The following is a 27,250-nucleotide window of genomic DNA, read 5'->3' on the forward strand; positions in this document are numbered from 1 at the left end:
CCCATAGTGGCCCCTGCACACAGTATTATACTCCATAGTGGCCCCTGCACACAGTATTATGCCCCATAGTGGCCCCTGCACACAGTATTATGCCCCATAGTGGCCCCTGCACACAGTATTATGCCCCATAGTGGCCCCTGCACACAGTATTATGCCCCATAGTGGCCCCTGCACACAGTATTATGCCCCATAGTGGCCCCTGCACACAGTATTATGCCCCATAGTGGCCCCTGCACACAGTATTATGCCCCATAGTGGCCCCTGCACACAGTATTATGCCCCATAGTGGCCCCTGCACACAGTATTATGTCCCATAGTGGCCCCTGCACACAGTATTATTTCCCATAGTGGCACCTGTACACAGTATTATGCCCCATAGTGACCCTACACACAGTATTATGCCCCATAATGACCACCCATGAACAATTATTATACTCTGGTGTCTTTTCAGACCCCAGAGTATAATAAACGGAGACCAAGGGTGATACAAACATAAAAAACACTGTAACTTACCTATCACCCGCTCCGCTGCAGTCTTCAGTGGCTTCGGCCACCTTTAATGACGTACGGACGTCACATGACCCGGGCCTAGTTGTGTGATGTTTATTATGTTCTCTTACCTTTCCGGGGCCTCCGATCATTATACTTGGGGTTCTGAAAATAGTATAATAATAGTGCTTGGGGGCCCCGCGGTGTCACTTACCGATCCCAGCCCCTGCCGGTAACAGCCTATTAAAAAAAGAAAAAAAAGGCAGGGGTAGCGGCTGTCGCCAGGCCCCTAATGTCCCAGGCCCTGTGGCAGCCGCTACACCGGTAGTGACGCCACTGCTGATGGGCATATAATCCTGTTTGGGGGGGGAGGGGGGGGAAACACTGCTGGGCATGTAATACTATAATACAGTGGCGGGGGGCACTGCTAAGCATAGATGCCAGCAGTACCCCCAAAGATCTCCTGCGCCCCCTTAAATGCCAGGAACACCCAAAGGACCCTGTCTCCCTCCATGCCAACAGACTCCTATACCACCCTAATCATCAATCCAATCCCCCAGACCCTCCGGGATACAGTCCCATGTAAAACATCACTCTCTTTTCAGCCTCATCCAACGTGCAGTCCCATGTAACTACATCACTCTCTCTCCTCAGCCTCATCCAACACGCAGTCCCATGTAACTACATCACTCTCTCCCCTCAGCCTCATCCAACATGCAGCCCCATGTAACTACATCACTCTCTCCCCTCAGCCTCATCCAAAATGCAGTCCCATGTAACTGCATTACTCTCTCCCCTCAGCCTCACCCAACATGCAGTCCCATGTAACTACATCACTCCTTACCTCAGCTTCACCCAACATGCAGTCCCATGTAACTACATCACTCCCCCCTCAGCCTCATCCAACATGCAGTCCCATGTAACTACATCACTCCCCCCTCAGCCTCATCCAACATGCAGTCCCATGTAACTACACCACTCCCCCCTCAGCCTCATCCAACATGCAGTCCCATGTAACTACATCACTACTTCCCTCAGCTTCACCCAACATGCAGTCCCATGTAACTACATCACTCCTTCCCTCAGCTTCACCCAACATGCAGTCCCATGTAACTACATCACTCTCTCCCCTCAGCCTCATGCAGTCCCATGTAACTACATCACTCCTTACCTCAGCCTCATCCAACATGCAGTCCCATGTAACTACATCACTCTCTCCCCTCAGCTTCATGCAGTCCCATGTAACTGCATTACTCTCTCCCCTCAGCCTCATCCAACATGCAGTCCCATGTAACTACATCACTCCTTACCTCAGCCTCACCCAACATGCAGTCCCATGTAACTACATCACTTCCCCCTCAGCCTCATCCAACATGCAGTCCCATGTCACTACATCACTCTCTCCCCTCAGCCTCATCCAACATGCAGTCCCATGTAACTGCATTACTCTCTCCCCTCAGCCTCACCCAACATGCAGTCCCATGTAACTACATCACTCGCTCCCCTCAGCCTCATCCAACATACAGTCCCATGTAACTACATCACTCTCTTCCCTCATCCAACATGCCGTCTCATGTAGAACAAACCTGTCTCTCCCCTTCCAGCCTCCATTACCACAAGACAATCCTCTCTGCTTTCTCTTCTCCAGCTTCATGAGCTCGGCTCCGGCTTCCTCTATACAGCACCGAGCAGTGAGGGCCGAAACCCCGCCCTCATTTGAGAGGCCACGTCCCTTCCTGTGACATCATACCTACCAGGAGCAACTCCATTCTAGTCACGACCGTCAATGGTAGGTTCAAAACACAGTCAGAAATCTTACTGGAATATAATATATATAAAAAACTATATCTCCTCAGGAGATGTAACAAGGCTGTTATAAGATGGAGTGTGTGTTAAAACAAAACACCTTCTCCCAGCTTATTTCTTTCTACCCTTGTATCAGGGGCGTAACTACCGTGGTAGCAGCAGTAGCAGCTGCCACAGGGCCCGGGCCATTAGGGGGCTCGGTGACAGCCGTTAACCGCTGCGTATTTTTTTTTTTGGTTTTTTTAAATAGTCCGTTACGGGCCCTATTCACTTGCCGATCCTGGCTGGGCCGGGATCGGCAAGTGACACCGCAGGGCCCACAGAGGCTATCATTATACTCGGGGGTCTTTGCAGACCCCCGAGTATAATGATCGGCGGACCGGAGAGGTAAGGTAACATAGCAAACAGTGTTACTTACCTCTCCACGATCCTGCCAGGCCTCCGTCATTCGTGTCTGACGTCACATGACCCAGGCCAGCTTCCCGGGTCATGTGACGTCTGACGTCATTAAAGCTGGACAAGAGCGGCGGCCGACAGGAACAGGTAAGCAACTGTCTCTGTTCTTTTAATGGTTTTAATCCCCCGGGTCTCCGATTATTATACTCTGGGGTCTTTTCAGACCCCAGAGTATAATAAATGTTTATAGGTGTCCACAGTGGGACATATGGGGACACTATTGGGGATAATACTGTGTGTGCATTGGACACTATAGGGGTTAATAATACTGTGTGTGCATTGGACACTATAGGGGTTAATACTGTGTGTAGGGGACACTATAGGGGATAATACTGTGTGTGCAGGGGACACTATAGGGGTTAATACTGTGTGTAGGGGACACTATGGGGGATAATACTGTGTGCATTGGACACTATGGGGGATAATACTGTGTGCATTGGACACTATAGGGGTTAATACTGTGTGTGCATTGGACACTATAGGGGTTAATACTGTGTGTGCAGGGGACACTATAGGGGTTAATACTGTGTGTGCAGGGGACACTAGGGGTTAATACTGTGTGCATTGGACACTATAGGGGTTAATACTGTGTGTGCAGGGGGACACTATTGGGGTTAATACTGTGTGCATTGGACACTATAGGGGTTAATACTGTGTGTAGGGGACACTATGGGGGATAATACTGTGTGCATTGGACACTATAGGGGATAATACTGTGTGCATTGGACACTATAGGGGTTAATACTGTGTGTGCATTGGACACTATAGGGGTTAATACTGTGTGTGCAGGGGACACTATAGGGGTTAATACTGTGTGTGCAGGGGACACTATAGGGGTTAATACTGTGTGCATTGGACACTATAGGGGTTAATACTGTGTGTGCAGGGGCCACTAATGGACATAATACTGTGTGCAGGGCTTACTAAGGGACATAATAGAGTGCGGAGGAGGGGGTCAGTCGAGGTCTTCGGCATCGGTTTGGGGAGGGGGGGCCCCATGTCAAAAGTTCGCCACGGGGCCCCGCCATTCCTAGTTACGCCACTGCCTTGTATCATTATCTCTTAAAGGGGCTCTATCATTAGAATAACGTGTTTTTTTGATATACATATGCCTGAATAGCCTTTAAAAAGGCTTTTCAGATGCTGCTACTCTTTTCTTTAAAACACCCGCCCCCTGTTTTTATTACATATCAGTAAAACCGATATGTAAATGAGCCTGTCCGTGCACCCTGGGTGTTCCTCCAAGCCGTCGTGCACCCCCCTGCGTCATACCTTAAAACCGTCCCCTCTGCAGCTTGTGCTCAAAGTTAGGGAGCGTTCACACTACCGTCAGTGTCCGGCAGGTAGTATCCGCTGCTAATGTCCGTTCAGAATCTTGTGCAGACATTAGCAGCAGACACTAGCTGTGTCTGTGACATTTTGCATTGATTTAAATGGACATCGGGTGCGTTCTCTTACTGTCTGTGAGTGTCCTTAACTGTCAGTTCCCAAAGATGTCCAACTTTTGAAGCGGTTGAAAAGTCGGACATCTTTGGGAACGGACAGTTAAGGACAACCACGGACTGTAAAAGAACGCACCCGATCTCCATTTAAATCAATGCAAAATGTCACGGACACAGCTAGTGTCCGATGCTAATGTCTGCACAAGATTTTGAACGGACATTAGCAGCAGACACTAGCTGTCGGACACCGACAGTAGTGTGAACGCCCCCTTAGTCGTCGTCCTCTCTCCATGTAACCACCTCCAGCGTCTCTCATCTCGCTCCTGTACATTGAAATGTTAGGCATGCGCAGTACACCATATCCACTTTTAAACCATTTTATAGCCTGCAGCAGGCCAGGTATACTTACAGCAGTCATCTCTGAGACAGGCTTCTGAGCACAGATCCTTCATGGGGGTGGGACTAGATACCCGGGAGGGCAGAGCCAAAAACAGAGGGGAGGAGCTGTAGAGTTGAGTCCCCGGGAAGTCACAGCAGCCCATGCAGAAAGTTTTAACTGCATGCTGGCATCTTGCAGTTAAAACTGTCTGCATTGGTAAAATTAGAAGCAGTGGTGAACCTAGCCTCTCTGCTGCCAGAGGCGGACGATCGAAAGACACCCCTCCTCCCCTGGTGGTGTTCATCTTTTGACCGTCCGCCTCAGACCCCCGAGTATAATAATTGGAGCCCCAGACTGTCAGGAACGCCCTTCTGACTGTGAAGAGCTACAGTACCGGCACCAATAGCTCTTCACCCGGGGCACAGATCAGGAAAGCCAATAGTGCGCTGAATTCAGCTCCCTGTCGGCTTTCCAGCAGTATATAATACTGCATGGGCCCCAAACCCTCTTTAATCCTAGCAGGCTTTGGGCCTATATGGTACTGCTGGCACAGGCTTTGGGCCTATACGGTAATATACCAGACCATGTGACGTCTGGGCATTACCATATAGACTCGAAGCCAGCTAGGATTAACATCGGATCCCGGAGAGGTAAGTAACATTGTTATGATCCCTCACCTCCCCTGGGGCTCTGATTATTATACTCGGGGGTCTGAAAAGACCCCCAAGTATACAGTAATAATAGCGGCAGAGGGATCACAGCCTGGCCCGGGCCTATTCACTGCCGGCCTTCGGGGCCTATAGTACAAGGGGAAGCAGGGATGGCAGTGAGCAAGTCCGGGGAGGTTGGTAAATAGGCCTCTACCTGCTGGAGATACTCCAGAAGGTAGCGGCCTATTATAAAACAAAAAAAATGTTATTATACTTACCGATCGTGCTGTTGCTGCTCCCGCTGCCTCCAGGATCTTCTTCTCTTGGCAGACGTCAGATGTCTACGAATCAGCGTAGGCGGCGTGATGACACCGCCTACGCTGATACTTAGACGTCTGAACCTGCGCCAAGAGAGCGGCAGCTCTCCTGCACTGGTTCATAGAAAAAAAAAAGTAAAAAAAGAAATAAATAAATTAAAAATCGCCCGAGCTGACATTCCCCTCCCGTGAGCCTCCTGAGGTGGGTTCCTCACCTTGCCTCATTAGAGGTGCTGCGCTGATTAGAAGCAAAGTGTAAGAGTCAGCACCCGGCAGCCGCGTGGGTCCCTTCAGGATCCTGGGGCCCCGGCACTTGCCCGGGTATGCCGGGTGCTGACGCCGGCCCTCTGGCCATCACATAGGACATTCAGACACCACTAGTAGTAATACAAGAACACTAACAGCTCAGTGATATGTACAGGACATCCTGACAATACCATATGTGTTGTCTATTGTGGCAACTTGGACCACTGACACTAGCAGAATAATGCTTCCTCCAGAATCCAACACCTTTTGATCCTTCACAGTCAACATATTTTTCACCAATCCACAATGTAAGGTAATAGCTGATATGCCAGTTTTGTCAACAGTATCTCATTTTGTGTCCAGGCTACAGGCGCCAATAGGGTGCTAGAGCCTACATCCAATTGTACATTTTACTAAAATAACCTCCTTTAGATGTAATATTGTAATTTCTTCCATAGTTGATAAGGTCATCATACTGAGATAGCTTTTTTGTTTTGTTTTTTAATTACCGTATTTTGCGGACTATAAGGCGCACCGGACTATAAGGCGCATTACCCATGAGCGCCTTATAGTCCTGCCTAGGTCCATATATAAGGCGCACCGGACTACAAGGCGCAGCGCTGTCCGGTGCGCCTTATATGATTGAAAGCGGCGGCCGGCAGACTTTGCCGGCGGCCGCTTAACCCCCCGCGTGCCAGCCGCTTCTATTCATTTCAATGGCACGCTTCCATTGAAATGAATGGAAGCGCTCGGCACACGAGGAGTTAAAGGGATTCTACCTTTAAAAGAACTTCCTTCTTGATCACGTCGGAATAATCTCCTTACCTTTTTACCATAGCCAGCGCCGCCTTCTTCCGCAGCTCCATCTCTGTCTTCTTTGGGCCTCATGGATGACGCATGCGCAGTCGGCTCTAACAGGCTCTCGCAGCCAGAGCCGACTGCGCATGCGTCATCCATGAGGCCCAAAGAAGACGACACGGAAGGCGCGAACACAGCTCAGGGAGAAGGCGGCGCTGGCTATGGGAAAGGTAAGAGAAGAATAGTCTTTTAAGGCTATTCCGACGTGGTTAGGGAGAAGAGGTTCTTTTAATGGTAGAATCTAGAGTTGAGCGAGTACTGTTCGGATCGGCTGATCCGAACAGTACTCGCTTATCTCTAGTAGAATCTCTTTAAGCAGCGGCCGCCGGCAAAGTCTGCATGTCGCTTCCATACATTACAATGAGAGCGCGCTATTCAAATAGTTAGAGATGAACGAATACTATTTGAATAGCGCGCTCCCATTGCACTGTATGGAAGCGGCATGGAGACTTTGCCGGCGGCCGCCGCTTAACTCCTCGCGTACCGCCGCTTCAAGCCTTATATAAGGCGCACCGGACTATAAGGCGCACTTTCGATTTCTGAGGAAATCGAAGTATTTTATGTGCGCCTTATAGTCCGGAAAATACGGTAGTATACATAGGAATTAATTTATATCTGCCCTTGATTAAATTACAAGTTAAACATGATATTACACAAAACTATACATAGATCTGCTCATATTCTCCAGCTTTATAAGCTCAGAGTAGACTGCATTTTAGATGTATTAGAATCACTTTATACCGTATAAGTATAGTATAAGCCGACCCAAATATAAGCCGAGAATCCTAATTTTACCACAAAAAACTGGGAAAACTTATTGACTCGCGTATAAGCCGAGGGGGAGAAATCCACCATTGCAGATAAAAAGTCTGGTCATGTGCATTGCAGCTTAGTAACTCCATGAGCCTCATACCGGTAGTAATAGCAGTTAACCCCGTCATGTCCCTCACATTAACCCCCTGTATGCCTCACATAAGAGTTACTGATATATGGGACATATGGAAGTAATAATTAGGTATCTTCATAATTAAGGTCCTTCATTAGTACCCTCATGTGTCTCACATATTAGTAACCCTTATGTGGGGTACACAGGGGTTAATATGAGGGACATGATGGGGTTACTGAAACTAAATTAATAACCCCAAATGCCTGACATTAATAGGCAGAGTAACTAAAGGAAGGTCCTGTGTGTGTCACTTTACTGTAGCTTCCTCTCCTCCATAGACAGACATCTTCCATAAGACACAATGACTCCTGGCCACTCATCTGCAGGGTAGATGCTAAATCCTAGTGGGCTAAAGGACCTCTGATGACGTCATGACCATGTGATCGGACTCTGGTGTGGGCGGAGCTACTAGGATTTAGACTCAACCTTATCTGCAGATCTTACATACCAGTGGCTACAGGACCTTTGATGACATGACAGTCACGTGACCTCATGACAAGCCAATCACAGAGCAGTAGCACTAAAGGACATCCCCTTTCCAGTTTTCTGTGCTCCGTGGACCCTGACTCGTGTATAAGCCGAGGAGAGCTTTTTCAGCATGAAAAATGTGCTAAAAAAGTCGGCTTATACTCGAGTATATACGGTATATTATAGTGTACTATAAGAAAAGTCTTCACTGATTGATATGTATTGTTAGACTATATACTTTTTGCTTTCAATTTAGTCCAAAAACTTAGTGGTTTAACCTCTTTTTCTTAGATTCCAATATTTTACTTTGCGATTTTCATCCTGAAAAGGCTTGGATGGAATGGGTAAACAAGAAGATCCACAAAGTTCGAGATAGTCAAAAGCTTGTTTTAAAATTGCTTCATGGTGTAGCTAATGCAAGAACCATGGAGGAACATAACATTGCTCTTGAAACTTGAAAAACTGCAAATATTTGGAAACAAACTGTTGAACTGAGGCAGTGGTTCTCAGGCAGTCTCCTTTATTTATTTTATTAAATTTTTTAAAAACTTAGTTACATAAAACAACATGGATATTTTTAGAATGTAAATTAACATAAAAGAAGGTCACATAAAAATCACAATCCATAATGATTTCCACAAAAATGGAAAGAAAATTGAGTGTTTACTGGTATTTAATCCTACAGCTTCTATTTATTTTAAAATAATCCTCAATATATGTTATTGATAACATCGTACAAATACTTTTTTATAATTTATAGTGTAGAATCCAAAAATTATTCTTCTGTATTAGCATATTTGATACAAGTTATCACTGTAATTCTTTTGATTATCATACAGAAATGAGCACATGTTTACCAAAATGGACTGTTACAAGTTGGTATTCACACGAACAACGGACTCGAGCGACAGCATGAGATACTAAACTATAATCACCTAGATAGTCATAAAACTGTTCTCTTAGTGAGATGATTACGGGACTTCATGCAAGTTTCTTCCTAAAGAGCTACAAAAAGTAAGAATTTAGACAATATTTTTCAATATATTTTATTAAGGCATAAATGTTTTCAGTCAATTCGGATTACCAAAATCATTTATGTTTGCCAAATGCCGGAATAATGAGAGACAGAATTTTTAAAGGCATTTTTATTACTTTCTGCAACTTGAATAGTTTGCATACATTTTATTAGTATTTGGTACCATTGCCCTACACTGTATGTCTTGGAACAAACGTTTGGGATCTTCTTCCACAAGCTTCTCACAACAGTTGGTAGGAATTTGGGCCCATTCCTCCTGACAAAACTGGTATAACTGAGCCATGTTTGTAGCTGCCATGCTCGCACCTGTCTTTTCAGCTTTGCCCATAAATTCTATCATTTGTAGTGAGAAGCTGAGTAAATCATAACAGGATTCTTAGCAGTGACTTTGACAGCACTGATACGCATACTGTTACATTGAAGATTGTCAATCATTGCGTTTGGGTGTGGTAGTCAACACTCTTAATGTCTCTCTTATGAGTCATGTAATTCTTTACTACGTCTCAGGCTTGGTTAACATTTGGTAATATTTTGTTACTTACAGGAGACGTCTTCCCACATTTCCTGTTTCTTCAACTTGGACCACCATGACCACTTTTTCCAACTGTGACTTGACTCTTTAAAGTTTGCAACACAGACATCTTTGACTCTATATATATATATATATATATATATATATATATATATATATATATATATATACACACACACACTAGCCTCTGTCCGCGACTTCGTCAGCGTGTTGTTATTATCGATTATACACCTATATTCATCAAATTGCTGCTGTCGATGATCCGCCTGCTCCGGTGTTACAGCTCTTCTACAGTCAGTCAGGTACGTCCTTCTTCACAGATTCACTGATTGTCAGGAACGCCCTTCTGACTGTAAAGAGCTACGGTATCAGGACTGATAGCTCTTTACCTGGGGCAAAGATCGGGAAAGCCGATAGTGTGCTGAACTCAGCAGAACTTTCCAGCAGTATATAGAACTGCCTGTGCCCAAATCGGCCATTTTTGGGTAGCCGCTCTTGCAGTTCAATACAGGAGCCGGCCGGCGGCCATTTTGGGGTGGCCTCTCTATGCTCCCGTATAGAACTACAAGAGCAAGAGAAGCCAGAAGAGGCGGAGTTGCTGCAGAAGAAGGAGGCGGCGCAGGAAAGAGCTCTGGGCAGCAATGGGGACGCGCTCATCGGTGTTTCAGCGCTGGGGCCGGCCCTCATTACTGTGGAGAGCTCATTTGCATACCGGTTAAAACCGGTATTTCTACGGAACGGCGCGGCGGACACCACATCTAAAGGTAGGAGATGAATAGCCTTTCTTAAGGCTATTCCGACGTGGTAATTAGAAAAAAAGGTAGTTTAATGGTAGAATCCCTTTAAATAAGTGGTAAGAAGCCGGAGGGCATGGAGCATCCTGAAAATCTAACATGATTTTGTTATCTACAAACCGAACAGTCTTAGTTTATAGGAAATGTTTTTACAGGATACATTTTCTCTGGCTCATAGTGAAGCTGTCATGTTAATACGGTAAGAAACATTACAAATCAACTAAATTGAGTTAGTTCAGATATTGTTTTACACTAATTAGCAAATTATCTAGTCAAAATTACGTAGATTTGCTATAACAGTCAATCCATGTTTGATGCGTTGATGTTCCTAAAAGGAAGGCATCCATAGCTTTCTTTATTGTTTCATAGATATTCCTTCTTGAAATGGTGTACTGTCATGAATTATTACTTAGTGATGGGTTTGTTTGTTTTTTTGTGTTATTCCCCAGGTATGCAGAACTTAATGTTCGAAGTTCTTAGTACTACCAAAAGTGCAAAGAAAATATTCCACATTGTCTGAGGAATAGGCCAAGGGAAATAATTGCCCACATAATAAGCAGAATGAATAGCAGACTTGATAAAACTAACATTTTCTGTGTGGATAGTAAAAATGGTGTTTCTGAATTGGACAGAGAAACTGAGAAAGAAAAAAAATTATATATATATATATATATATTTATATATATATATACGCTGTCGCTTTAAGTGGATCAACTCCATTCTGCAATTGTGAAGATTGAGTGAATTTTTTTGCCTTGTGCTGCATTTTTAAATATGTTGAGGAGTGGAGCTGGAATCAACTAAGTGAGTCATATACTAAAAATCTCCTTTTTTTAATTGGATGTTGAATGTTTTTCATGCCCAATCAAGGAGGAGACAGTTAAGGAAAGCTGTAATGTGCCAGAATTCCAACTACACACAGGTGAAGAAATCCAAGACCTGACACCTTGCAGGAGGGCTTTAGAAACATAAATAATTCAAAATTGTAATCAACTGGTGAAAAAAAATAGTTGATGCAGTTTACTACTACATGATATTACTGACTTAATAATGATAGAGGTGGATCTTCAAGATCTGGCAAAAAAAAGTTATAGGTCTCATACCTCTAACTCAGTCCCCAAAAAGAAAATTAACTGCAGTAAAAGAATTTGAGCCACTTCCAAAAAGACCAAAGCATCTGGCTTCACAGAGTCGGGATGAAAGCAGACCATCTTAGAGAGGATATATGTATTATTATTGATGAAGAAGACTCTTTTCAAAGCAGTACAAGCTCACAGGATATTGTCCTGATAAAGGAGCCTGACATTTGGGTGACCATCAATGACATAACGCTAACTAACAGATCAGGCAGTTTTAGAGACTAATGAATAGCTTGATGATAAAATCATAAATCTCTGCCAGTACCTTATTTCAATTCCCTTTCCCTATGTGGCTGGTCTATATGATACGTTATTATTAGCCCATGAAAAGGTATCCAAAGTCAGTGTGACCGAATGTATTGTACAGATTCACCATACTGGTGCGCACTGGCTAATTTCACATGGGTCTACAAGAGGTGTCAAAATATAACAAATACCCTGAAAAATCAATTGACACATCTCTATAGTGATTTTTTTTTACAGGCGAATATTCAGTTCTGTAAATAGAATGCCTGTGTTTTCAACGACAATCTGGGGCAAATGACTGCGGAGCATTTGCTATTGCAAATGCAGGTTCTGAGGCTCATGGATTGAATTTAAAAATATATGTTTTATGACCAAAGCAAAATGAGGGTACACTTGATTGAGTGCATAGAAAAACAGGCAATGTAAGTGTTTCCACATACTATGTGGGGAAAAAAAATCACTTCCATCAGTTTCTTCCAAAAAAGTTACAATGACAAGTTATTGTCTATGCAAAATACATCAACCAAAGGAATAAATGGTAGAGTGTTCAAACTGCAAAATGTGGTACCATTTGAAATGTGTGGATTTAAACAAAGAATTCCAATTTGTAAAAACAAAATGAATAAAATATAATTGCCCACAGTGTACATAAAAATGGTATGTTTGGCCCAAGACACTGGCTCTGCAATTGCAAACCTCCACTTATGATATGTAGTGGTCACCCACCCCTCACATTCCCCTATCTACATATAACCTACGTATTGATACATCTTTATTCTGATTGTTTTGGTTGACTGACCTATCAGGTACTTTAAATAAGTTTTGTTTCCCCCTGCATACAATCACTGTTATATCTATACATGTTATAACATTTTGACTGCACATTCTCACACATTCCAAGTCATTGTTTGCTTTGTTTAATTTAAAAATTTTGTACAAATTTCAAGTGAGTATTTTTAATAAACATAAAAATACTGTATTTTTGTATTTTCTAATAAACACTTTTTCCCCATCCAAAGTGTATTGAAAAAGTCATTGCTTCTTATATATAATTTACAGTATAATAATAAAGAGGCCTCAGGGAAGTGTTTAAACGTAATAAAAAGTGAACAAGTGAAGCCTGTGGGCGTCTTATAAATCTTGTAGCACCTCATTACTATAAAAGGGATCTTATCAGTCGGACGCAATATTTTCTCAGGAACACGTCAGAATAGCCTTAAGAAAGGTTATTCGTCTCCTACCTTTTGTCGTCTTCTCCATGCCGCCGTTTGCCAACAATCCCGGTTCTTGTCGGTATGCAAATTAGCTCTCTCGCAGCACTGGGGGTGGGCCCCAGCGCTCAAACAGCACTGTGGGCGTCCCCAATGCTGCAAGAGAACTCTCTCCAGCGCCACCTCCATCTTCTTCAGCAGTGTCATCTTCCGCCTCTTCTTCCGGCGGTGGCTTGTAAGTTCTAGGCCTCAGGCCTTGGGCAGAGCAGACTGCGCATGCCCACAGGCCATGAGAAAATGGCCGCTTACAATACTGTGCAAGCAGCCATTTTCTTGTGGCCTGTGGGCATGCGCAATCTGCTCTGCCCAAGGCCCGAGGCATAAAACTATGGAAGTTGAGAAGCAAAATAAGTACCGCAATCCCTGATGCTTAATATTTGGAGGAGTTTACAATATACTAGCATGTTTCATCTCTATATCAGTGCTGTGAATAATCTCCGGAATTCCAAGATTTGTCTCCTATGGATTTATACTAGTGTGTTTATGAAAATGTAAAGAAGAAGAGCCACCAAAAGCATTTTTATTCCTTTGGGTAAACCAATCACTGACAGGGTCAGCTACAACTAACATGAATACTTGAGCAAATGTATTCAATTATAGGTGCAGGATGAGGCTGATACTATCATGTTGAAAAATGGATAAATGCTTATGGTTAATTTGTTAAAACAGGAAAAGCTAATGATCTTCATATATAGACAAGGGGTGTTGCATAAAATTCTCCAAATTTATACATATTATAGAATTTGTCCTGATGGTGCAAATGGAATGCATGAAGAAGTTAAATGATTTTTATCCCTCTCCCATGAAGGGAGAATCCTCTCCTGTGTTTTCTCAGTCCCCAGGTGTCCCCCAAGTACATGATTATGGGCCATATCAAGTACCACACGGCGGTGTGGCTTTGGTACAAGAAGCTGCTCCACAATTTACCCATTTCTTTTTGCAACTCGAAACAAGAGGTCAATATTCATAGCAAAATGTGGGAATTGGTGATCATCAGGTTCCTGAGGCACATTGTTAACAACTGTCACATTATTACGAGCAGAGTGGGATCTCTCAACTGTGCAGTACCAAAATTATCCCATGAGACCTCTAACTTAGGTATATTGTGCTCAGGAGCTGGGGAGCAGGCATCATCTTCCTCTCTAGCTAGAACCTGCAACAGAAAAGTGTCACACTCATGCACTTTAGGTGTAGATGGGGTTTCTACATTTGGCTTAGTGGTTTTACCTTTTCCCCACAAATCCGAGAACAAAGGGAAATCACGTCCCAAAATCATACTATGCATGTTTTTCACCACACCCACTTCATAACAAACAGATCCTAATATAGTCTCTATTTTGATGTTGGGCAACAGGGTAGTCCTTGGTATCCCCATGGATGCAAAGTACACTTACAGTCCTATGAAAAAGTTTGGGCACCCCTATTAATCTTAATCATTTTTAGTTCTAAATATTTTGGTATTTGCAGCAGCCATTTCAGTTTGATATATCTAATAACTGATGGACACAGTAATAATTCAGGATTGAAATGAGGTTTATTGTACTAACAGAAAATGTGCAATATGCATTAAACCAAAATTTGACCGGTGCAAAAGTATGGGCACCTCAACAGAAAAGTGACATTAATATTTAGTACATCCTCCTTTTGCAAAGATAACAGCCTCTAGTCGCTTCCTGTAGCTTTTAATCAGTTCCTGGATCCTGGATGAAGGTATTTTGGACAAACAATTCAAGTTCAGTTAAGTTAGATGGTCGCCGAGCATGGACAGCCCGCTTCAAATCATCCCACAGATATTCAATGATATTCAGGTCTGGGGACTGGGATGGCCATTCCAGAACATTGTAATTGTTCCTCTGCATGAATGCCTGAGTTGATTTGGAGCAGTGTTTTGGATCATTGTCTTGCTGAAATATCCATCCCCGGCATAACTTCAACTTCGTCACTGATTCTTGAACATTATTCTCAAGAATCTGCTGGTACTGAGTGGAATCCATGCGACCCTCAACTTTAACAAGATTCCCGATGCCGGCATTGGCTACACAGCCCCAAAGCATGATGGAACCTCCACCAAATTTTACAGTGGGTAGCAAGTGTTTTTCTTGTAATGCTGTTTCTTTTTGGACGCCATGCATAACGCCTTTTTTTATAACCAAACAACTCAATCTTTGTTTCCAAAATGAAGCTGGATTGTCCAAATGTGCTTTTGCATACCTCAGGCGACTCTGTTTGTGGCATGCTTGCAGAAACGGCTTCTTTCTCATCACTCTCCCTGACAGCTTCTCCTTGTGCAAAGTGTGCTGTATTGTTGACCGATGCACAGTGACACCATCTGCAGCAAGATGATGCTGCAGCTCTTTGGAGGTGGTCTGTGGATTGTCCTTGACTGTTCTCACTATTCTTCTTCTCTGCCTTTCTGATATTTTTCTTGGCCTGCCACTTCTGGGCTTAACAAGAACTGTCCCTGTGGTCTTCCATTTCCTTACTATGTTCCTCACAGTGGAAACTGACAGGTTAAATCTCTGAGACAACGTTTTGTATCCTTCCCCTGAACAACTATGTTGAACAATCTTTGTTTTCAGATCATTTGAGAGCGGGCTGTCCATGTTCGGCGACCATCAAACTTAACTGAACTTGAATTGTTTTGTAGAAAGAAATGGTCCAAAATCCCTTCATCCAGGATCCAGGAACTGATTAAAAGCTACAGGAAGCGACTAGAGGCTGTTATCTTTGCAAAAGGAGGATCTACTAAATATTAATGTCACTTTTCTGTTGAGGTGCCCATACTTTTGCACCGGTCAAATTTTGGTATAATGCATATTGCGCATTTTCTGTTAGTACAATAAACCTCATTTCAATCCTGAAATATTACTGTGTCCATCAGTTATTAGATATATCAAACTGAAATGGCTGTTGCAAACACCAAAATATTTAGAACGAAAAATGATTAAGATTAATAGGGGTGCCCAAACTTTTTCATAGGACTGTATATGTTTCTCTGGAACAAAGTCCCCAGCGATCAAGCTGGCATGCACTAGAGTGACCAGGCTACCAGAATCCAGCAAAGCTTGGACAGGATAGTCACTCACCACAACCTTGCAGACCTGCAGCTCAGTCTCTAGTCCCGATGCCGCAAAACAGACAGGAACTGCAAATAATGAATGACGCCTACCAGTGTCACACTCCATTGGTTCAGAGGTGACAGGGTAATTGGCAGCAATATGTCACCGCTCATGGCATCACCAACACTGTACCAGCCCTGGTTTCTCCAAAGAGCCCCTTTTATGGCTGGTGGACTGCCTGGGAGACACCTCTAGTGCTCTTTTCCCTCAAGAAACGGAACAGTCTTACCGGTAGCTGCCCTCCACCGGGTGTTTCTGGGAGGTGATCGAGCTGTAGGGACATCACGGAATTCAGCCTCAGTCGCCAGGTACCTTTCCACAAGGTTGACAAGTTGGTTGGCATCTTTGGGGTTTCCATGTCCAACCCAGTGCTGTAACACAGGAGGAAGAGCTCTGTCAAACCAGGCTCAGACCACCTTCTCCACCATCTGTGCAGGAGTACAGGAGTCTGGTTCCAGCCACTTTTTCACCAGGTAAATCAGGTTATACATCTGGGACCTGGCGGGCTTGTCCATATGGTAACTCCAGGTATGCACTCGCCGGGCACGGACAGCATGGGTACCCCCAGCCGAAGAAGGATTTCCGTCCCGGACGTCCTGCTGGCAGAGGTCATAATAGACCTTTTGGGGTTCACTGGTCAAATAGGGAGCAATGACATCTGCCCAGCTGGCAGTTTTTCCCATTAGGCCACCCTCTCAAACACAGTCAAGAAGGCCTCTACTTCATCATCTATGGTCATCTTCTGCAAAGCTCTTTCCACAGCCCGCTTTTCATCTCTGTGCTCCACAGTTCTCTGTGCCTCTTTGAGGCAACTTTGTTGCTGCATATTGGACTGCACGAGATGCTTCAGCAGCTCTTTCATAGTCTGGTTTTGTATAGTGGCAGCGGCTTTCACCCAGGACATAAAAAAAATAATTTCTCCAGCAAGGAGTGGACATGTCGTTGCCCATAGAAACCACCAAATGCCCGCATCCTCCACCAATTGTCAGGGTGTGGAGTTGCTAGGCAGTTGGCACAAACACAAAAGACTCCAAAATGTTCATCAAAAGGAAGAGTTTTATTCTCTCTTAAAAACATGCAGCAGGAAAAGAAATACAAAATAAAAACAAATACCTGCCCATTTAGGCTCTAACTAACACAAAGTGTAGGTTGCCTCATCTATAACCTGTACCAGTATGAACAGTCAGGAGCAGCTCCAACAGACACCATAAAAGTCTGTGTGCATGCGCGTGCCGTCTTCAGTAGTGAGCAATTGGTTAGGACAACAGCCAATTAGACTCGTAACTGTGCACATGGGTGTGAGTCTGTGTGACCTATCAGCGGCTCTGCATTCGAGGGGATGGTCTGAATACGAACACATGTCATCTGAGAGGATGAGCGCATACATTGGGCGTGATTGGCCCAACAAAGTTCTGGGGGGAGTGGCTAGTTCCTTAAATAGCCTGGTATTCGCAGTACATGTTTCCGCTGACAAGGGAGCGGTCCTGCCGGCGGTCAGACTATTCCACCACCAGTGCATTGGTAAAAAGCAGCTTTGACTGCTGGTCATTGCACAAATCTTATTTAAAATTGCCCCTGAAGATTCTTGGAAAGAGATGAAACGCATAGGGCTGTAAATAGGAGTTATTTATGCAAGGGCACTTTTGGGCTAAATTCCATCTGACCTGCGGTAGAGTTAATGTTCACCTCTATATCCTGTTGGCTTGGCGTTAGGCCAGTGGCCTCAGGAAGGGGGTGGACAGTTCTGCCTGGTGTGTACACGGGTCTATAGACGAACCATTATATTTAGCTCTGACAGATGGTTTCAGTTGATAGGGATACAAGCAGTGGCGTAACTAGGAATGTACCGTAACTACCGACCCCCCGCATTTCTGCGCACACTATAATACCCCATATTGGCCCCAGTACACAGTATTCTGTCCCCATGCTGGCCCCAGTACACAGTATTCTGTCCCCATACTGGCCCCAGTACACAGTATTATGTCCCATTGTGGACACACATGAACAATTATTATAGTCGGGAGTCTTTTCACACCTCAGAGTATAATAGAGATCCAAAGAGATACAAACATAACAAACTACTGTTAATTACCTATCTCCTGACTCCCCTGCATTCTCCGTTGCTGCTGGCCTTCTTCCAGGACGTCATGTGACCGGGGCCCTGCGTCGCGGGTCATATGACGTCACAAAAGTAGCCAGCCCGAAGCCTGCCTGGAGAGGTAAGTAACACAGTTTTTTATGTTATCTTACCTCTCCCAGGTCTCTGATCGTTATACTCGGGGGTCCAAAAACACCCCCGAGTATAATAGTGCTTGTGGAGCCCACGCTGTCACTTACCAATCCCGGCCCCTGCCAGGATTAGTAAGTATATAGGGCCCGTTACCGGCTGGAGTAATTCCAGCTGGTAACGACTATTAAAAAAAAAAAAAAATGCAGCGGTAGCGGCTGTCGCCAGGCCCCCTAATTTCCTGGGCCCTGTGGTAGCTGCTACCACAGTAGTTACGCCACTGGACACAAGAGAACTATTAGTCCCTTCCCTGTCGTCCTTATGTTGTGTATTCAGGCTTTGCCTGTAGCGCAATAACTTTTCCCTGTCGTCCGTACCAGCGGCACAATGTGGGGTATTTCTGCCCCTGTGTGCTGGTAGGACAGGCGGATTTTTAATTAGCCAATCAAAATGCGTGGCTGGCCCTATAAGAGGGCACAAGAACCTCCCCTCTGCGTGTTTCTTTCTGTCCTGTGTGGACAGAGGACAGGTGGGAGGACTTGTGTCCTCTTATTGGGCTCAATTGGGTTGCTTACCTTTTGAGCATAGTTCTTTTCTTTTTTCAAACTTCAGTGCTTGATTGAAGTTTCTTGTCCTGTTAAGGGAAAATATTAGCCTGCGTCGGCTTCAACCCCCTCTCCCCCCCCCCACCCCGCCCTCCCTCCCCTCCTCTCTTTTTGCCCTTTAAGCTTACTTGTCGGCTGCTGGAGGATCCTGACGCCACATTCCCCGATCTCCTCTCGTCACGCTGGAGGCTGCGGGCGCTTCGGATACTGCGAGTAGACTGCGGCCCCGGAACTAAGTTTCCCGCGTAGGGTTCGCAGCGTCCGCATTTGCGGGCGCACACTTCCGGCTGTGACTGGAAGTATGCCAGCGCCATTGTTATTACTGGCGCCGGCGTTATTCACCTCCGGCAGCGTTCTACTGTATTCTCGGGCCAAGATTTGGCCTCAAAGAGATAGGGGTAGGTGCCCCCTGTCGGGGCTTACCGGAGAGGGGGGGAACTTTTTCTTCTATTACTTTGGGATGGAGCTTGTGATACTATAGCTCCTCCCATTTCCGGCCGGCCGGGTTAAAGGTCAGGCCGGCCGGTTATTGATTACCTTCTCTTTCACCAAAGGTGAAGGCTGTGTATGGGAGTTTGGTTGCTTCAAAGCTCCAGCTTTGCCTAAACCAAATATTGTTTTTTTGTCACCTTGCTTCCGGTCTTCTGGACCCGGTAAGATCTACCCTTATACTTGGTATGATGTATTGATACAGGGTTGCATGGTCGTTTGTCTCTCTCTTAGGATATGTCATCCTCTACTACCCCTCCTGGGGATTACAGGAGGAAAGCTACTACTAAAAGAAAACATCTTTCTTGTTTTGACTGCGACATGCCGCTCCCTGATGGTAGGTAGCGGCTTAAAGGGTTATCCCCCCTGGGGTATTACTGGTCCTTTAACCTGCCTATTATTTTTAGGCTACGAATGGGCCCGTTGTCGCGGTTGCAGAGGCCCTCCACCTGAGGAGCCCTCTCCCAGAGATATGATGGCCTGGGTCAAGGAGATGGTGAGTTTGGGCATCGCTCGGGTAAATATAAATTCCCTTGCTTGTACTCTCCTTTATTGTTTTGCAGGATGATTCCCTTAAAGGCATTCAGTCTACCTTGTCTCAGCTCACCAAGAGTCCCTTCCCCCCTTGGAACATCTACGGATGGCAGAGGATGATTCCTCCGAGGACGACTCAGTAGTTTCCAGCAGACCTGCGTTCCACTATGAACAGACAGGCAGGCTGCTGAAGTCCATCCGGTCTACAGTGGGCCGAGATGTTGACGGGGAAGCCTCCACGTCTGCCTCTGGGGGACATATTGCCTTCCATGCGGACGCCACGCTGACCGACCTCATGGGGCAGCAGTGGAAGCAGCCAGAAAAGGGACATTCACTTTCCAGGATCTTTAAGACCTTGTTCCTGATGGATTCGGCGCAATGGGATTCCTTGGGGCCTCCCCCGAAGGTGGATCTAGCCGTGGCGAAGTTGTCCCGTAGAACCCTGGTGCCTCTTGAAGATGGATCAAATCTTCAGGATCCTCTGGATCGTAGGGCTGACGCCACATTGAAGAAGGTTTACTCTGCCTCCTCTGCCCAGGCTTCAGTAGCCATAGCCTCTACCACGGTGGGTGACTTCTTACGTAACCGTTTAGCCGCCTTAGAGCGGGATATTGATTCCGGCGTGGACAGGGATGACATCTTGGCTTCCATGAAGAATATTCATAGGCTTCAGATTTTTTGGCGGAGTCTTCCCGCCATCAGTTGAAAATCTCAGCCAAATCAATGGCGTTGTCTACTGCGGCCCGTAGACCCCTGTGGCTAAAGCCTTGGCGAGCAGACTTCGCATCTAAAGCTGCTCTCTGTGCTCTCCCCTTTGAGCCAGGAAGAGTGTTGGGCCAAGGCTTGGATACCATCATGGAGGGATTAGCAGAAGGTAAGGGGAAGTCCTTACCTCAAGCATCCAGGGGCAGACGTGCTCCCTCTAGAGGCAGAGGTTCTGCCTCTAATTATAGACGCCCGGCTCAGCAAAAGCGTTCTAGATATCGCCCTAGGGGAGCTGGACGAGGCGCTTCTGCTTTCTTCAGAGCATGGGTCACCCATATTCAAGATCCATGGGTGTTAAAGATTATACAGCACGGGTATCTCATCGATTTTCTGCTTCCACCTCCAGATCGGTTTGTTTCCACCAGAACTCTTCCACCTTCTCAGCAGGTCAGTCTAGAGGCCTCGGTCGCCGAGTATGTTATCAAGGGCGCCCTGGAGAAGGTCCCAGCCTCAGACCTCGGTCGGGGAGTTTACTCTCCCGTCTTTCTGGTCCCCAAAGTCACCGGGGGCTGGAGAATGATAATAGACCTGAGGTACCTCAATCAGTTTATCAGGAAGAGGTCATTTTGTATGGAAACCGTGGATTCTGTGACTGCTTTTCTCCAGCCAGGAGATGTGATGGTTACCCTCGACCTGAAGGATGCCTACCTTCATGTCCCTATTGCTGGTTCCCACAGGAAATTCCTCAGGATTGCCGTTTCAATGGCCGGCCACAGGGAGCACTATCAATTTACAGCTCTGCCGTTCGGCATCACATCCGCCCCACTGGTGTTTACCAAGGTGATCGCTCCGGTCGCCGCGGCCCTCAGACTGCAGGGTCTCTTCATCGTTCCTTACCTAGACGACTGGCTACTGAAAGCTCAGTCTCCTGCTGCTCTCCTCCAGCAGCTCAACCTTGCCATCAACTTCCTACAAGAGTTAGGATGGATCATCAACTGGGAGAAGTCCGAAATCGTTCCATCCACACGGAGGAAATTCCTCGGGTTCATAGTGGATTCAGAAGCGATGCAGATCTTCCTCTCCAGCCCAAGGAAAGAAAGGATCCAGGCCAGTGCACAATTTCTATTGCACACTCGGCGGGTAACCATCCGCACCGCCATGAGAGTCCTCGGCCTAATGTCATCCTCGGCCAGAGCAGTCCCTTGGGCTTTATGGCATTTGCGTCCCCTGCAGATGGAAGTGTTGAGAACCTGGAACAGGTCTCCACGGGGACTACACAAGAAGATATGCCTTTCTCCCGCTACCCGTCTTTCCCTCAGATGGTGGATACACCTGAAAGACGGAAGGTCCACGGTCCCGACATTGTGGACCCTGTTGACAACGGATGCATCCCAGTGGGGATGGGGAGCCCATTGTCAGGACAAGACTGTACAAGGACGATGGAGATTTCCGGAGCTGGGGTCTTCCAATCTCAAGGAACTCAGAGCAGTGTACCTGGCCCTAGTACACTTTGCCCCAGAATTGAAAGGCAAGTCTGTCAAAATCAGGTCAGACAACATGACGGTGGTAGTCTACATAAACAAACAAGGGGGCACCAGGTCACCAACCTTACTGAGAGAGACGAATCTCATATTCGCCTGGGCAGAGAAGAATCTGGTCCAGTTATCCGCTGTTCACATAAAGGGCTCCCTGAACATAGTAGCGGATCATCTGAGTCGGGGTATTACCGTATCAGGAGAATGGTCTTTCAATCCAGACGTATTTCAACAGATCGTCCAGAGATGGGGTCTCCCGGTGGTCGATCTTATGGCTACCCGACTCAATGCCAAGGTAGGGACCTTCTGCTCCCTATACCAGGAGGACAATCCCTTGGCAGTGGATGCCCTGTCCATCCCATGGAGGTTCAGGCTGTTTTACATTTTCCCTCCAATTCCAATCATACCGAAGGTATTGATCAAAATAAGACAGGACCAAGCCTCGGGAATAGCCATAATCCCGTTCTGGCCAAAAAGGGCTTGGTTTGCTCAGCTCATACAAATGAGTCAGGGCATATATTGGAGGCTTCCCCCACTCCCAGACCTGGTAACCCAAGGAGAGCTGAGATGACAGGATCTGAGGAGACTCAACCTGACAGCCTGGAGGTTGACCAGTCCCTATTGAGGAATAGAGGACTGTCACAAGCCGTCTTGAAGACCCTATCCAGCACCAGAGCGGATTCGACTAACAGGAATTACCGTCGAATTGGTAACATCTTTAATGCCTGGTGTCTGCAGCATCAAGTGGACTCCACTGATCCCCCGACGGAGGCGATCCTGGACTTCCTTCAAGACGGACTAGACAGAGGTCTTGCTGCGGCCACACTCAAAGTACACGTAGCGGCCCTGTCCGCCTATCTGGGGAGGCGTTTGTCTCAGGATCCTTTAGTGAGCACCTTTATTAAAGGAGCAACTAGGCTGAGACCGGTGGTGAACACCCCTGTCCACCAATGGGACCTTATTCCGGTCCTGAACGCTCTTTGTGACCAACCATTCGAACCCCTGGAGGAAGTCTCCCTTAAGTTACTGACCGGTAAAATGGCGCTGCTATTGGCAGTCACAACTGCCAAACGGGTTAGTGAACTACAGGCTTTATCTGCTGAAGAGCCATATACTATCTTTTTTTCGGACCATGTGCAGCTTAGGTTCCTCCCAGGGTTTCGTCCCAAGATACCATCTGCTGCAAATAGGAACCAGACAATTTCTCTTCCAGTATTTTGTCCTTCCCCTTCTTCGCCGGAAGAGGAAAGATGGCACAGGCTGGATGTGGTCAGATGCTTGCAAATCTACCTGCAGCGCACTCGCCCTTTCAGGCAAGCCGAAAACCTGTTAATCAGTTACACAGGGAAAAACAAGGGCGCCAAGGCCGCCAAAGCTACAATATCCCGGTGGGTTTCGGAGACGATTAAGGTCGCTTACACCGCCCGGGGGCTATCGGCTCCATCTTTTCTTCATGCCCATTCGACCAGGGCAGTGTCCACCTCTCGGGCCGAGAGGAGTGCGTTGTCTTTGGACCAAATTTGTGCAGCTGCCTCCTGGGCATCTGAGTCCACTTTCATTCGGCATTACCGCCTGAAGGACCGGGTGGCAGATTCTACTGCCTTTGCCCAGTCCGTTTTAAGCTCGATCATGGAATAATCCCACCCATCTTGGGGCCTACTTGCTATATCCCCACATTGTGCTGCTGGTACGGACGACAGGGAACAAGTGATTATGAAGATAATCTTGTTTCCCTTAGTCCTAACAGCGGCACAAGATTTCCCACCCTGGGAATCACATCTTATGTACGAAATTGTATGTAGTATGGAGGTACTTTTGTATTTACACGCAGAGGGGAGGTTCTTGTGCCCTCTTATAGGGCCAGCCACGCATTTTGATTGGCTAATTAAAAATCCGCCTGTCCTACCAGCACACAGGGGCAGAAATACCCCACATTGTGCCGCTGTTAGGACTAAGGGAAACAAGATTATCTTCATAATCACTTGTTGTCTCTGGCCATATTCTTGAGAGGAGTGGTCTGTTAGCATTTTTAACCTTTAATACTATTTTAAAGAGTGAAAATAAAGGTGAAGTTTTATTAATATTTTCTGTTCCTACTTTGAGATAGTTTCCCTTCAATTAAGCATTTATTAAAAAGATAGGACCTGATATCTGTATTTCAGTGAAAGTATAGTAAATAGCCAGCACAGCATGAGACGGCTTTATTACTATCACTGAAAAGGACCTTGAAAAGGAAAACTCAGACTTACTTTTTGCTGAAAAATATTTTCCATTGTTTATTGTTGATTTCCAAACAACTGTTGGAATAATAAAGATAATATGTGTCTTATTATTATTATCTTATAATTGTAATGATTTATTGTGAGATTTACAATCATTACTGAAGCCGGAGCCCAGTTATTATAAAGGTCCTTACTGAGAGCGGGGTTTAGCCAATTCACAGTGAAGCAGCTAAATACTGTAAGGTTCAGAACCGACCAATAGGGGGCAGAAATTGTCCCTACAAATGATGGGCTATAGGCACACAGAGTTGGCTAAATACTGGCACTGGTGAAGGTGTGTGTCCTTAACTGAGATAGTATTTAGAGAGCTACCAGTAAGGAGAAATAGCTCACACTGAGCCGGCTAAATACTATAACTATGGAGTACAGTATAACACCTATTGCCCTTATAAAGAAAGTGTTTCAGTCACAAATGAACCACTGCCGCGCTTCTCTTATGGTCGTGACTAGAATGGAGTTGCTCCTGGTAGGTATGATGTCACAGGAAGGGGCGTGGCCTCTCATATGAGGGCGGGGTTTCGGCCCTCACTGCTCGGTGCTGTATAGAGGAAGCCGGAGACGAGCACATGGAGCTGGAGAAGAGAAAGCAGAGGGGATTGTAGCGTGGTAATTGAGGATGGAAGGGGAGAGAGAGGTTTGTTCTACATGAGACGGCATGTTGGATGAGGGGAGAGAGTGATGTAGTTACATGGGACTGCATGTTGGGTGAGGCTGAGGGGAGAGAGTGATGTAGTTACATGGGGCTGCATGTTGGATGAGGCTGAGGGGAGAGAGTGATGTAATTACATGGGACTGCATGTTGGATGAGGCTGAGGGGAGAGAGTGATGTAGTTACATGGGACTGCACATTAGATGAGGCTGAGGAGAGAGAGTGATGTAGTTACATGGGACTGCACATTAGATGAGGCTGAGGGGAGAGAGTGATGTAATTACATGGGACTGCATGTTGGATGAGGCTGAGGGGAGAGAGTGATGTAATTACATGGGACTGCACATTAGATGAGGCTGAGGGGAGAGAGTGATGTAATTACATGGGACTGCATGTTGGATGAGGCTGAGGGGAGAGAGTGATGTAATTACATGGGACTGCATGTTGGATGAGGCTGAGGGGAGAGAGTGATGTAGTTACATGGGGCTGCATGTTGGATGAGGCTGAGGGGAGAGAGTGATGTAATTACATGGGACTGCATGTTGGATGAGGCTGAGGGGAGAGAGTGATGTAGTTACATGGGACTGCATGTTGGGTGAGGCTGAGGGGAGAGAGTGATGTAGTTACATGGGGCTGCATGTTGGATGAGGCTGAGGGGAGAGAGTGATGTAATTACATGGGACTGCATGTTGGATGAGGCTGAGGGGAGAGAGTGATGTAGTTACATGGGACTGCATGTTGGGTGAGGCTGAGGGGAGAGAGTGATGTAGTTACATGGGGCTGCATGTTGGATGAGGCTGAGGGGAGAGAGTGATGTAGTTACATGGGGCTGCATGTTGGATGAGGCTGAGGGGAGAGAGTGATGTAGTTACATGGGACTGTATGTTGGATGAGGCTAAGGGGAGAGAGTGATGTAGTTACATGGGACTGCACGTTGGATGAGGCTGAGGGGAGAGAGTGATGTAGTTACATGGGACTGTATGTTGGATGAGGCTGAAGGGGGAGTGATGTAGTTACATGGGACTGTATGTTGGATGAGGCTGAAGGGGGAGTGATGTAGTTACATGGGACTGCATGTTGGATGAGGCTGAAGGGGGAGTGATGTAGTTACATGGGACTGCACAATGGATGAGGCTGAGGGGAGAGAGTGATGTAGTTACATGGGACTGTATGTTGGATGAGGCTGAGGGGAGAGAGTGATGTAGTTACATGGGACTGTATGTTGGATGAGGCTGAGGGGAGAGAGTGATGTAGTTACATGGGACTGCATGTTGGATGAGGCTGAGGGGAGAGAGTGATGTAGTTACATGGGGCTGCATGTTGGGTGAGGCTGAGGAGAGAGAGTGATGTAGTTACATGGGACTGCACGTTGGATGAGGCTGAAAAGAGAGTGATGTTTTACATGGGACTGTATCCCGGAGGGTCTGGTGGATTGGATTGATGATTAGGGTGGTATAGGAGTCTGTTGGCATGGAGGGAGACAGGGTCCTTTGGGTGTTCCTGGCATTTAAGGGGGCGCAGGAGATCTTTGGGGGTACTGCTGGCATCTATGCTCAGCAGTGCCCCCCGCCATAGTATTACATGCCCAGCAGTGTTTCCCCCCCCCCCCCCCCCCAAACAGGATTATATGCCCATCAGCAGTGGCGTCACTACCGGGGTAGCGGCTGCCACACGGCCTGGGACATTAGGGGCCTAGCGACAGCCGCTACCCCTGCCTTTTTTTTCTTTTTTTAATAGGCTGTTACCGGCAGGGGCTGGGATCGGTAAGTGACACCGCGGGGCCCCCAAGCACTATTATTATACTATTTTCAGAACCCCAAGTATAATGATCGGAGGCCCCGGAAAGGTAAGAGAACATAATAAACATCACACAACTAGGTCCGGGTCATGTGACGTCCGTACGTCATTAAAGGTGGCCGACGCCACTGAAGACTGCAGCGGAGCGGGTGATAGGTAAGTTACAGTGTTTTTTATCAACTATATACAAGAAGGATTTAAAGCTGTAGACTCACCAGTACATACGAGTCCCA

General features: G+C 46.2%; 2 long non-coding RNA genes across 2 annotated transcripts in view; one reads left to right on the forward strand and one right to left on the reverse strand.

The window, feature by feature from the left end:
• Positions 1-1,198: 1,198 nt before the first annotated feature.
• LOC142216375 (uncharacterized) overlaps positions 1,199-27,250 on the reverse strand; it is a 72,993-nt gene continuing 46,941 nt past the window's right edge. The window contains exons 2-3 of the long non-coding RNA XR_012717342.1: positions 1,508-1,625; positions 1,199-1,268 (exon numbers count right to left, since the gene is read on the reverse strand). This is a non-coding gene — a long non-coding RNA (uncharacterized LOC142216375). The remainder of the gene's footprint in view (positions 1,269-1,507; positions 1,626-27,250) is intronic.
• On the forward strand, positions 8,914-12,701 carry LOC142195220 (uncharacterized). The gene is made up of 3 exons (XR_012715077.1): positions 8,914-9,071; positions 9,638-9,927; positions 10,869-12,701. It is a non-coding gene; the product is annotated as an uncharacterized LOC142195220 (long non-coding RNA).

Source organism: Leptodactylus fuscus, chromosome 1, assembly GCF_031893055.1.
Source record: "Leptodactylus fuscus isolate aLepFus1 chromosome 1, aLepFus1.hap2, whole genome shotgun sequence".
Taxonomy (NCBI): domain Eukaryota; kingdom Metazoa; phylum Chordata; class Amphibia; order Anura; family Leptodactylidae; genus Leptodactylus; species Leptodactylus fuscus.